This window comes from Streptopelia decaocto (genome assembly GCF_964273445.1).
Source record: "Streptopelia decaocto genome assembly, chromosome: 5".
Taxonomy (NCBI): domain Eukaryota; kingdom Metazoa; phylum Chordata; class Aves; order Columbiformes; family Columbidae; genus Streptopelia; species Streptopelia decaocto.
This window is the reverse complement of record NC_138659.1, coordinates 13675801-13686664: the sequence shown is the minus strand read 5'-3', so window position 1 is coordinate 13686664 and position 10864 is coordinate 13675801. Positions and strand designations below refer to the sequence as shown.

The window sequence follows — 10864 nt, the reverse complement described above, 5'->3', positions numbered from 1 at the left end:
CATGTCATAACTATTGCTGAGCACAGAATGTGCTTCTTTCTGGCTTTGGTTTCCTGCTCCGAAGGCTTGTGATTGGGGAAGTTATGCTAGAAAATATCTGTGGTTGAATAAAGAGGAGCAGTACAGAGATTTGGCTGAGTTGTCTGCCTACTGTTAGTTTGGTAGAAGAATAAAATGTGTATGAGAAAACAAATGTTTATATTTGTTCTGTAAAGTCCCCTTGTGCAGGACAAACAGGAAGAAAATAAATTAAAACCCTTGCAAGGGCTGAGGTATCTCTGTTTGTTTGGATTTACACTCCTACCTTGAGGCATCAGAGCTTTGTGTGTCTTTAACTGAACTATGGGCTTTAGATAACATTTAAACAATTCCCAGCATATTTTTAACCATTGAAACACCTAAAGGATTTTGAAACACCAAAAGAAGAAGAATGTATTCTACTTGAATTGTATGTTACCCAAATCTCTGAAATGTGAGTAGTGACTCACACTCCCAGCTGATGTAAATTGGCTAACGAGCAGAGGGTAACCATGTTAATTTATGTCTCTGCCAACAGAGCCTCCCCTTTTGCTGCACCAGTCTCAGAGCCACCAGCAGCTCCAGCTCATGTGCTGTCCCAGGAGAAGTTCACAAGGAGGGGGCTGTTCAGGACACCACAGGGACTTTCAGGTAAGGCAGTTGCTCTGCCTCTTTTTTTCTGGTCCATAGGTAGCTTGTATCTGATCACAATATTCAGTAGAATGTTTTTTTTGGGATGTTTAGATGCTGTTTTGTGCCTCTCCAAATCATTGGTTTTTATCTGTTGAGTCCGTGAGATCTCTAGTGATTTTTTTTTTTGTGTGTGTGGTTGTGGCAGCTGCATGTTCTTTGTGACTGTAAAGCATTATGAAACGTTTACCCCTTATTTCTTTGGTCCCTTTGGAGCAATGTCTTGAGATGGTACCTCAGTAATAAGCAACATGTGTAATATGAGGCTCAGGTGCTGGGAGGGAGTCTTGCTTTTGAAAAGCTCTGGCATAGTTTGGCCTGTTTGGACAGACCTAGCGGTTTGGACAGTCCAGCAACATCCATATGCAATGATTTTTTTTTTTATTCACAATGTTGAAACTAAAAACCGCTTGGCTTTAAACTTTAAGCCTCTGCATGCATTCCCCTGAGAATGAGCCTTTCTGGCAAACTATAAGTTCTTAAATATCACTTCTCCAATTACATTCTCACAGGTTAGTATTTATGCAGGCCTGGCTTTTCAAATCCATGGAGCTGGTACTGGGCTGAGGCTTAATGCATTACAGGTGGCTTTTGGTGCTTTGGGCTCTCTGACCAAACTGGTTCCAGATGGCCACACAGTATGAGTAATAACATCAGCTCATTAAATTGCAAGGTTTCAACTACAATCACAGAATTATCAATGAAATAAAAGCTAACGGCGTATCAGCTGCACCCTAAACCATAAATAGGATTTACAGCAAAACAAAAACCTTGTTTTGAACTCGGATCTCTCCTCATTTCATTACTGGTTGTTCACATAGTGGGTTTATTCACTAGCAAAAAGAACAAAAATCTGCCCCACCCCATCCAAAATGTACTTCTGAAGGCTACTGCACTGTGGTCCTGTAAGCTTCTGATTTTGGCAAAGTTTTTGATTGAGGTCATTGAAAATACACAACAGCATTTATCTGTGATGACTTAGAAAATAACTGGAATTAGCCGAGGTCTTGGATCAGAGAGATACGTGTCAGAAAGCCTCATTACCTCGTGTTTCATGTTACGGTTGCAAGTGCTGTTCTTTGTGCAAATTGTTATCGGTCTGTAGTGTGTAAATCACGTCCAGCAGGATGGCTCTTCCAGTGTGTACAGGTGGCTTCTGCTGCTCTTAAAGCCTATATCAACAGTGTTTTGTTGGTCTGGATGTCTTTTCTGTTCAGAGTCACCATGGGGAAACATTTCTCCAAGCTCCTGGGGTAGCTGGGGTGATCAAGATCTCTGATCTTGGCTATCAAGGGCTGAATTTTGCATAAAGAAGGCAACTATAATAGAATAGGAAAACATACAGAAATTAAGTAATTCCTCTTTGAATTTTTGTAGTCCTTGAGCCAAGCAGGAGGTGTTTGTACACAAAGCCAGCAACTAAACTATATCATTTTTAAAGTTCTCCTTGACTCGGACACCTCTGATGTGTGTGTGTGGATGTGTCTACAAAATTCCGTCTGGGCCAGGCTGAAGCTGCAATATGGGGTGCGATATTGAGCAGAGGCCCCCTGCCGTGGTATGGGCTGGGTGATGCTGATGGGTGAAGAGCAGAGGAGGCTCACAGAGCCTCTTGACCTTTTTTTTTCTTTGGTTCTGCTAAATATGACCCCACTGCCAGGAAAGCAGGACTTCATTAGTAGTAAAAACTCTAATGACTTAAAGAATATGCACTAAAGATATAGTGTCACGTGGTTTGGAGCAAGGTATCTTGTATGTTGTGTTTTAAATTAAGTCAAGATGATGAACAAGGAACGTTCCCAACCCAACTAAAGCCACAAACTGTTGTTCTGTGCTCCTCCATACCAGGCATCCAGAAAAACAGTACGTTAGAAGCATGAAGGTGTCTTGCTGTAGATAGTAGAAATGCCATGTCTTGAGAAGCCTGAGGGGTAAGTGGGTTTCTCAAATTTATGGGAAGTCTGCAGAAGCTTTATGTGACCCTGGTTTGGTCCTAGAGGTCCTGGTTGTGGTTAAAGCCTGGATCCACTACCCTGAGTCATGTTGATAACTGGTGCACTGATCTGCTTTATTACTACTCAGGATGAATAAGAGGTTTAAAGTCAGTCCCCTGATAATTAGAGATGTTTTCTTCAGATTTATCCTACCTGCTTAGCCTCCCCAGCTGCACTTCTGTTACAAGTGCAAGCAAAACTTTCATATATTTCTACCCCAAGGTCTGTTTACAGCAGCAGCATCACATACGGGTCATGTGATAGTTCAAATATTGTGGTGTTAGGAGAGTACATCTAGTGTCCTGCTATTTGGGATTTAATTATCAGCGAAAGTAATCCTGTAGGTAGTTCTCTCTCCATCCTTTAATTCTGAGGGTCTCACAGATGTGCAGAATCACTGCTTCCAGATGTTGACGGCCTTTTCAGAGCACTGGGCACTAGCCCAAGGAGGGATTTGGTATCGGGGAATTCTGGCACTGACTGCATTTCCAGCTATGTGAACACCAAGGAAATTATTGTGTGCGAGTGTGATGCAGAGACACCACTGGAGGCTGAGCTTAAGTCCCTGGGCAGGCACAGTATTGATCAAAAGTCAGGACTGTGGGCAAGCACGGACAAAAATAACCTGATGATTTAGTGCAGTGGGGTTTTTTTATGTCTCAAGCCACTATCATGCTTTGTGCTTTTAGAGTTGTATTGCATGCAGTGCTACTCTTGCACAAGGAACAGGTTTTCAGTGTGGTGCTTGGTGTTAGTATGAGTTTTGAGGGCTGTATTCAGGCCTTCTGCTTTAGATGTGTAATTTAGGTGGTGCAGTATGTAAGTCACAGGCTGCTGTCTCAGCAGGGTGATATTGCCTGGGTTAAGACCTGTGTTCTCTGTGCTCACATGGCATCAGTGGAAAGAGCAAGGAGCAGCCCAGGAGCCCTAAATCAGGGCAAGCCTCTTAGGTGCTTCCATGGGGGCCTGGGTGATGGGCAAGGTATGGAATGGGTGTGCTGAGCTGGGAGCTGCCTCACACCAGTCAGTGTGAAACTGGGCACAAAGCCATATCCAGGCAGGATATCATAGCAGAAACCTCCATTCTGGCTTTTTGGTTGGTTGGGAGGGGTTAAGGGTAGGACAGAATCATAGACTTATTTTGGTTGGAAGAGACCCTCAAGATCATTGAATCCAATCATTAACACTGACACTAAACCATGTGCTACCTAATCTACATGTCTTTTAAACCCCTCCAGGGATGGTGACTCCACCACTGCCCTGGGCAGCCTGTTCCAATGCCTAACAACTCTTTACAGGAAGAATTTTTTCCTAATATCCAATCTAAACCTCCCCTGGTGCAACTTGAGGCCATTTTCTCTTGTCCTGTCACTTGCCACTTGTGAGAAGAGACCAATGCCCTCCATGCTACAACCTCCTTTCAGGCAGTTGTAGACAGCAATAAGGTCTCCCCTCAGCCTCCATTTCTCCAGGATGTGCCCTGACAGAGACAGAAGAACCTCTGAATGCAGCTCACCTCCTGACCCAAGGGTCTGTTGGCCTTGTCTATGAGAGAGCACTAATCCCTAGCTTTTTTGAGGGAGATATTGCTACTCACCTCTTCTACCACACCACAGGGTCCTGCAAAGGAGCCCTAGATGAGATCACTGCCTCTCCTCACAGCGTCAGTGTCCCATTTTGGGCCTTTGCTTTGTATAACCAAGGTTTGGGGTTAAGTGAGTGGTGTTGAGTCCATCTTTCCTAGGTGCTTGATGCAAGCAGCGGGCATGTGAGCTCGGATGTTGGCATCAGCACGCTGCTGGTGCTGAGACCCAAGCTCACGTGCCAAGAAGAGCGATGCTAAAGAAATCCTGTGTGCAACATGAGGAATGCCAGACCTACCCACTGTCTCTAGATTCTGTCTCCCCAGCCAGGCTCTGGATCTTATTTGGATGCGGAGAGATTTATAAGGCATTCTCTTAATTAGGGGGCCCTGTTAATGTTTCGACTGAGAAAGATGGGGAATGAGGAGACCTAACAGAGAGGCAACAGCAAACAGCGGACTGAAAGAGAAGGCTGGGGGGACTGATGGTGTGGGTTGTAAAGCAGGGGCAATAAAATACACCAATAAAAATGATGTGTATGTCCATAGCCTCATCTAAGAAAGGGAAACAACAGCAGGTCCCTTCTAAGGGCAACCAAGAGAAACCCCTCCATGTGTAAGCAATTATCAGAAACACATGGGAGAGGTGGACAGGGCAGACAAATCCAAAAGCCATATGATATTGCACAGAAGAGTGAGGCTTGTGTAAAGCCTGGGAGTTCATATATTTCACAGCTCACAACATACAGAGACTTTGGCCTGCTCCAAAAGCTGCAACTGGGAAGGCTCCTCTCGTTTTGGCCTCCAGGCCTGTGCACAGATGGAGGAAGCTGAGGGAGGAGTGCTGGACTGGAGGGGCTGGCATTCTGCTGAGGAGAGACAGAGCTCTGCTTGGCTTTGCTGTGCACTTTCCTTTGTAAAACACTTGCAGCCAGTCTGTGCCACAGCAGCTAGGGTACTGGGAGCAACATATCTCTGCTGCTGCTGAACTTTCGGGTGAACTTTGGGGAATCTGTGCTTCAGTCTGTTTTGAAGTGTGGACTTATCCTTATTGCCTTCAGATTTTCTATCAGTTTAGTGGTAGGATGATATTCACTGTTGGGATGGGAGTCTCAGAAGCATCGTATGCAGCCTTCCACCCCCATGTGAAGAACAAACAGCATTTTTAGTGCAGGGCTGTCAAACTCGTTTTCACCAGGGGACATGTCAGCCTCACGGTTGCCTTCGAAGGACTGAATGTAATTTTAGGACTGTATGTAGGAGCAGTTACATTTATACAGTCCTAAAATCACATTTGGCCCTTTGAATGCAACCGTGAGGCTGATGTGGCCCCTGGTGAAAATGAGTTTGACACCCCTGTCTCCCTGTGTTCCCATCACTGCAAGGACTGTGGTGTGGTCTAGATGTTCCTGAGCTGCTTTGTCACTACTTGGGCATGTACTGCTGCTTTGAAGACCACAGCAGCCTGGAGCCCAAGGTGTTATCCAGCTCCTGTGCAGAGTTGGTGCCTTGGACTACGTGACACACTGAAGTACGGGAGAGATCCTCTTTGCTGAGACCCAGCCCTGTGGGCATGTCTGATCAGCTCAGCTGAGCATATTAGTTCTTGACAACTGAACTGAACTAGTTCTCTGAGCTCCTTCACATCCACTTGCAAAGAACAAGCTGTGAACTTGATGCACATCATCGGTTTGTGGATTTGGATGCATTTAACTTGTCTCCAGTGCACGGTGGTCAGGTCAAACACGTCTTTCTCAGCGTGCCCCAACTCCAGTCTGCCTAACAGTGCCCCAGGTCAGGCTAATATGTGGGTTGCTGCTTTCCAAATGTCTCATGTCAAATGCAGGGATGTTCTCCCCAAGATGTATGAATGGGAGCCTTGTAGAAATTGAAGTATGCCACCTGTTTTTTCCTGTTGGAGACCAAGTTGTGGTCCCTAGGGATCATAGCATTTGCTTGGTTTCCACAGCAGTAATCTGACAACCTTCTGTTCTTTAGTCTTAATGGTATGAACAAAGATTTGGAGAAACTGAGTTTAAAGTTTACTAATACCCTATGCTCATGTCTTGTAAAGCTTTGGGCATGGCTGCACTGCGCTGCTATAAAGTCTCTTGCTTTGCATCCCACCATAATGTGTGATGTTTGTCTGAAGCCCTGTGATCTGAGGTGGATGTCAGGGCTGGGAAAGAATAGCTTAAGCTTTGCATGAGATTCTTTGCATGAAGATTACCTCACTTTCAACAGCATAACTGTTTGTTCAGATTGAGCTGTGAAAGGAGTTAATCTGATTACAAGATGTGTCACTCCTCTATGTGCTGTTGGCTATAGAAAATGATTCTTCCCTGTAAGAAACAAGAAGGGAAAGTTCCCTGAATGTGCCACGCTCCTGAACATTAATGTGGTTGTGGGGTCATTTTTTTCACTGAGCAAACAGATGTTTTAGTGCTCTGAGGAGCACCTTTGCTGCAAAGGGGGATGCTTACGTCTCTGAGGGCAATGGTGTGTTCAGCCTCAGTAAACATGTTCTGCTCCATCTCATGGAGCACTGAAAGCAGAAACTGCTCTTGGGTTTCATCACAGAAGGGGCAGCTTTGCCAATATAAAGAACAACTTGTGCAGGGTCTGCTTTCATCTCTGTGCATTATCAGAACTATTAAAATGAGGAGAGAGCTCTTTAAGCCTCATTGGACAGTGACACTAAAAATACCCCAGCAGCCCCCTCAATCTCAAGCCCCAAACAACTGAAAAACAAAAGCCAGCCCTAAACCCTAAGCCCCCGAAAACCCTGTGGTATCCATCACTGCCATGTGTAATCACAGTTCGAAATCCAAATGAAGTCTGCAGCCTGTCAGCTCTGCAGACAGATTTGGTGGTGATATGAGCAAAGCCAACGTTTAAAAATGACTGAATTCTCATTATAAAGATACATGATCCTCCTTCTCATTGAGAACAGTTGGGCTTTGCTTCCAGTGGAGAGCCAAGCCATTTATTTTATAGCTCCATTGTATGCTGCGCTGGGAATTGTTCCCGCAGATAGAGGTTTCTCGCATGTTTTCCCTATGTACTTTGTTCCACATGCTCTGCGTCCTTTGCACATGCTGAGGGCTCTCACATGAATTACACTTTGCCTGATTTGGTTGGATGGGTTTCCTACATTTGTGTCCTATAAATTGGCATGGTGATGTATTTATTTTGGTAATCAACCAGTTCTTTGTAAATCTGTGAGCTTAATCCTCCAAGAGAGAGATATAAAAGGCTCAGTCTCTGTTTCTAACAATGAAGATAAATACCTTTATTTTCATAACTTTTGGACATCTTTTTTGTGGCGTTCAGCCAAATCGTGAGGTCCTTGCTCAGGCAAGGGTGCACACATGTCATTAAGTTCCTCACCAGACTTGTTAGGGCATGGAAGAAGTCTTTTAAGAGGAAGGATGGTCTTGTGGTTTTGCCATTGAGCAAGAATTTAGTTCAACCAGGCAAGTTCTTGCTTCTGCTATGCATTTCCAGTGTGACCTTGCATGACCTTTTCTCTCTACATCTGCTCCCCCAAAATCTCCTGCTGTCAAGCATATAAATCTCCTTGGTGCAGAGGCCCTCTTGCCGTGGGTTGGTGCGTGCAGGAATTCCAGCCGAGGCGTCACAGAGGCAATGCAGACGTGAGAACAGCCACAGGTTTTCGGCCCTGTCTGCAGACCAGGACCAGCTTCACCTTGCTCCAAGGTGACAGGATGTAAGCCAGGAGTCACCTGAGCCTGTTAATGCACAGCTGTGTCCATAATAATGAACATCGACTCTCACCTTATTAGTTTGGCGATCAAATTTGGATGCCTTGGTTGTGGTGCTCCTTGTGCTGAGGGTGGCTCACAGCTGGCTGCATCTGGCAGTGGGACATGACCCAAAGGAGCAAGGATGGCTGTCCTGGGATCTGCCATCCTTTTCTAGCAGCTCATCCCTTCCCAGGGACTCTTAATCTAGCATCATCCTTCATCTGCTGATCATTAAACTTTGGTCACCTCTTGGGGTGGTGGGTCACACAAGCATTCAGGTTTTGCTCCTGTGTGGAGGTGCTGGGAAGACCTCCCTGCAGCATTTTAAATAGCACTGGGAAAATGAGGGTGAACACTGAGTGTTTGAGCAAGGCAGCGGCTGCATATTGAAGGAGGGAGGCAGTAGTGTAAGCACAGGCTTGGGTCAGTTGGCTCACCTCAAGAGGGTGGTATAATCCATCAGGCATGCCGCTTGATGTGGTGTTATTGACTGCAGTGCGATAAGGATCTCCACATGCTTCCGCCCACCCTCCGTTTTCCCCCCAGCTGGAGGGAAAACTTCCTGGCGGTGGCCGGCAGGAGGGTGGGGGATATCACAGCCCCACTCCTGCCAGCTGGGGCTGTGAGGAGAGGCGCAGACGGTTGCTGTTGGCAGAGTTCCCCTCCGCACGCTCCCGCTTCGTGCACGCAACCGCATTTGTTATTCTAAGACGCCTACGATTCAGAGTGTGAGCTGCGAAGATGCGCCTGGGGAGAGAGTCCTAATGCATGTAAATGCTTTGCTTAACTGAAGTGATATTGTGTGTGTTAATTAAGTTTTGCAGAGTGGGACCAGGACGTTACAATCCAGAGTCCAAGTCCACCAGAGTCCTTCCCGGGCCTGTGGTAGTTGTGCTAAGGGTGAGGCTGGGTTGGGGCATGTGGCTACGACAAGTGGGCTACAGCCTTGTCAGTCCTTCCTTTTCCCTGGCCTGGCTGAAGGTGTTGATCAGGCCCAAAGACCTTCATGGCCACCTCAGGTTTGTCAAATAACTAGACAAAAGCAAACTCTTTGAGACTTGAGCTATGGCCACCATCTCTGGCTGTAGCACATGTGCTTGTTCTTTCTTTGCAAGTAGAGTTCACACACCACTGGAAAAAAATCCATTTGTCTCTGCCTCTTAATACATCGGCTTCTCCTAAAATACCTTTCTGTGCCATTTTTTTTTTTAAATTAAAGTAAAACCGGAGAGGGGTTACAGAAAAGCAAAGGTTTCCTAAGTGACTCTGTTTCCATAGTCAAAAAATCCTTTTACAATAAGTAATGATGATGCTCCATGTTTTTTATACCAGTCTTTACAGTGAAAGCAATATGTTGTCCATAAATCTTAAGGCTGGTTAATTCCTAGAAAATTCTGCCAGCAGAATCAAATTATTTTACTACTTCGTGTCAAATTAATGGCTGGGTGTTGACCAGTGTCACTTCCTGCTTGAAAAATGACTGTGACATTAAGCATATTTTATTTATGCTTTCCTGCCTGATGATCAAAAATAGTAAAATTGAACAGTGAGGGTGGGGAAAAGTCAGTGCTCATTTCATAAACAGCATCACCACCGCATCTCCTTGGAGCAAGCCCATGGTGATGCCCACACAGTGAGGCTCAGCTGTGCTCCCTGGACACACTGACTCTGTCTTTCCTTTGATGACCGGTTGCTGTGGGAGGTGTGTTGGGTTTGAGTGGCAAGGTTTTGGTAGTGTATGGGCAGCGGGTTTTGCCCGTGGTAGTAATTGGTGAATGATCTCTCCCTGTCTTTACCTCGACCCATGAGCCTTTCATTATATTTTCTTGCCCCTATCCAGCTGAGGAGGGGGGTGATGGAGCGGCTTTGGTGAGCACCCAGCATCTAGCCAGGGTCAGCCCACCACAGAAGGGAATTTGGACTCGTAGCCTTAAAATCAACTCTGGTCCCACTTCAGCTGATTTGATGAGAAGGGTGGTACTGTGGGACACGTCCCCAGACACAATGCACCCTTTGTAATAATTTGTCTGAAATTCCTCTTGCTAACCTGTATTTATGTATGGGAAAGGCCAAAGGGAAAAAAGCAGCTGGTCTTCTGGCTGATGGCTGGATTAAGTTCCCACAAATTGCAGGAATAACTCATGTAGTCTCATGCCAGTGGTCTTATATGTGTTGATGTGGACCTGAGGAGGGGTTTTGTCTTCCTTGGTGTCCTGGTAGCACCTTGATGAGATGCCAATTGTAATGTCTTTGTTAGTTTAGCTGGAATAAAATGCTGATTATTAGTGGCTAATTGTTTTATGGTGAAGCCTGAAATGTGCATAGACCCTGCAGAGGTGCCCAGTCAACTGCAGTCCAACCTGGAAGCAGTTCACTGTCTTTTCTCCAAGTTTTTGAACAAAACACTAAGTAACTCCATGTGATGGTTTAGATGAAACAGAATAAGCAGGCAATGAAAAAGAAACAGTTCTGTCCTGTGGTTCTTGGTGCTGTGATGTCCTTCCAAGAAATCCTTTGTTAATACGTGGTGACCTCTTGTGCAAAGGGACAAAGAGCCAGGAAAGATTACCCCATGGAGGTTCATCTATTCAGAAGGCAACTGTCCTCAACAGGCCCATGGGTGGTTGCAGCTAGTGGCCTGGTTCAATCTCTCTCTGTGGTTTCCTCCACCCAGCCCATGCAAGCAGATGGAAAGAGCAGCTGCCAAGCACGCCACACCTCCCAGCCTGCAATAATAATCACAGACCATCTCACCTCTGGCCCACACTAAGCATCTGGAGAAATTTTTCTGTTGCCAGTTGCCTCACATTCAA

At 45.7% G+C, this 10864-nt stretch overlaps 1 long non-coding RNA gene across 1 annotated transcript in view; it reads left to right on the top strand.

The window, feature by feature from the left end:
- The first annotated feature begins 590 nt into the window (after positions 1 to 590).
- Positions 591 to 10864, top strand: part of LOC309439805 — a 114716-nt gene continuing 104442 nt past the window's right edge. The window contains exon 1 of the long non-coding RNA XR_014184072.1: positions 591 to 669. This is a non-coding gene — a long non-coding RNA (uncharacterized lncRNA). The remainder of the gene's footprint in view (positions 670 to 10864) is intronic.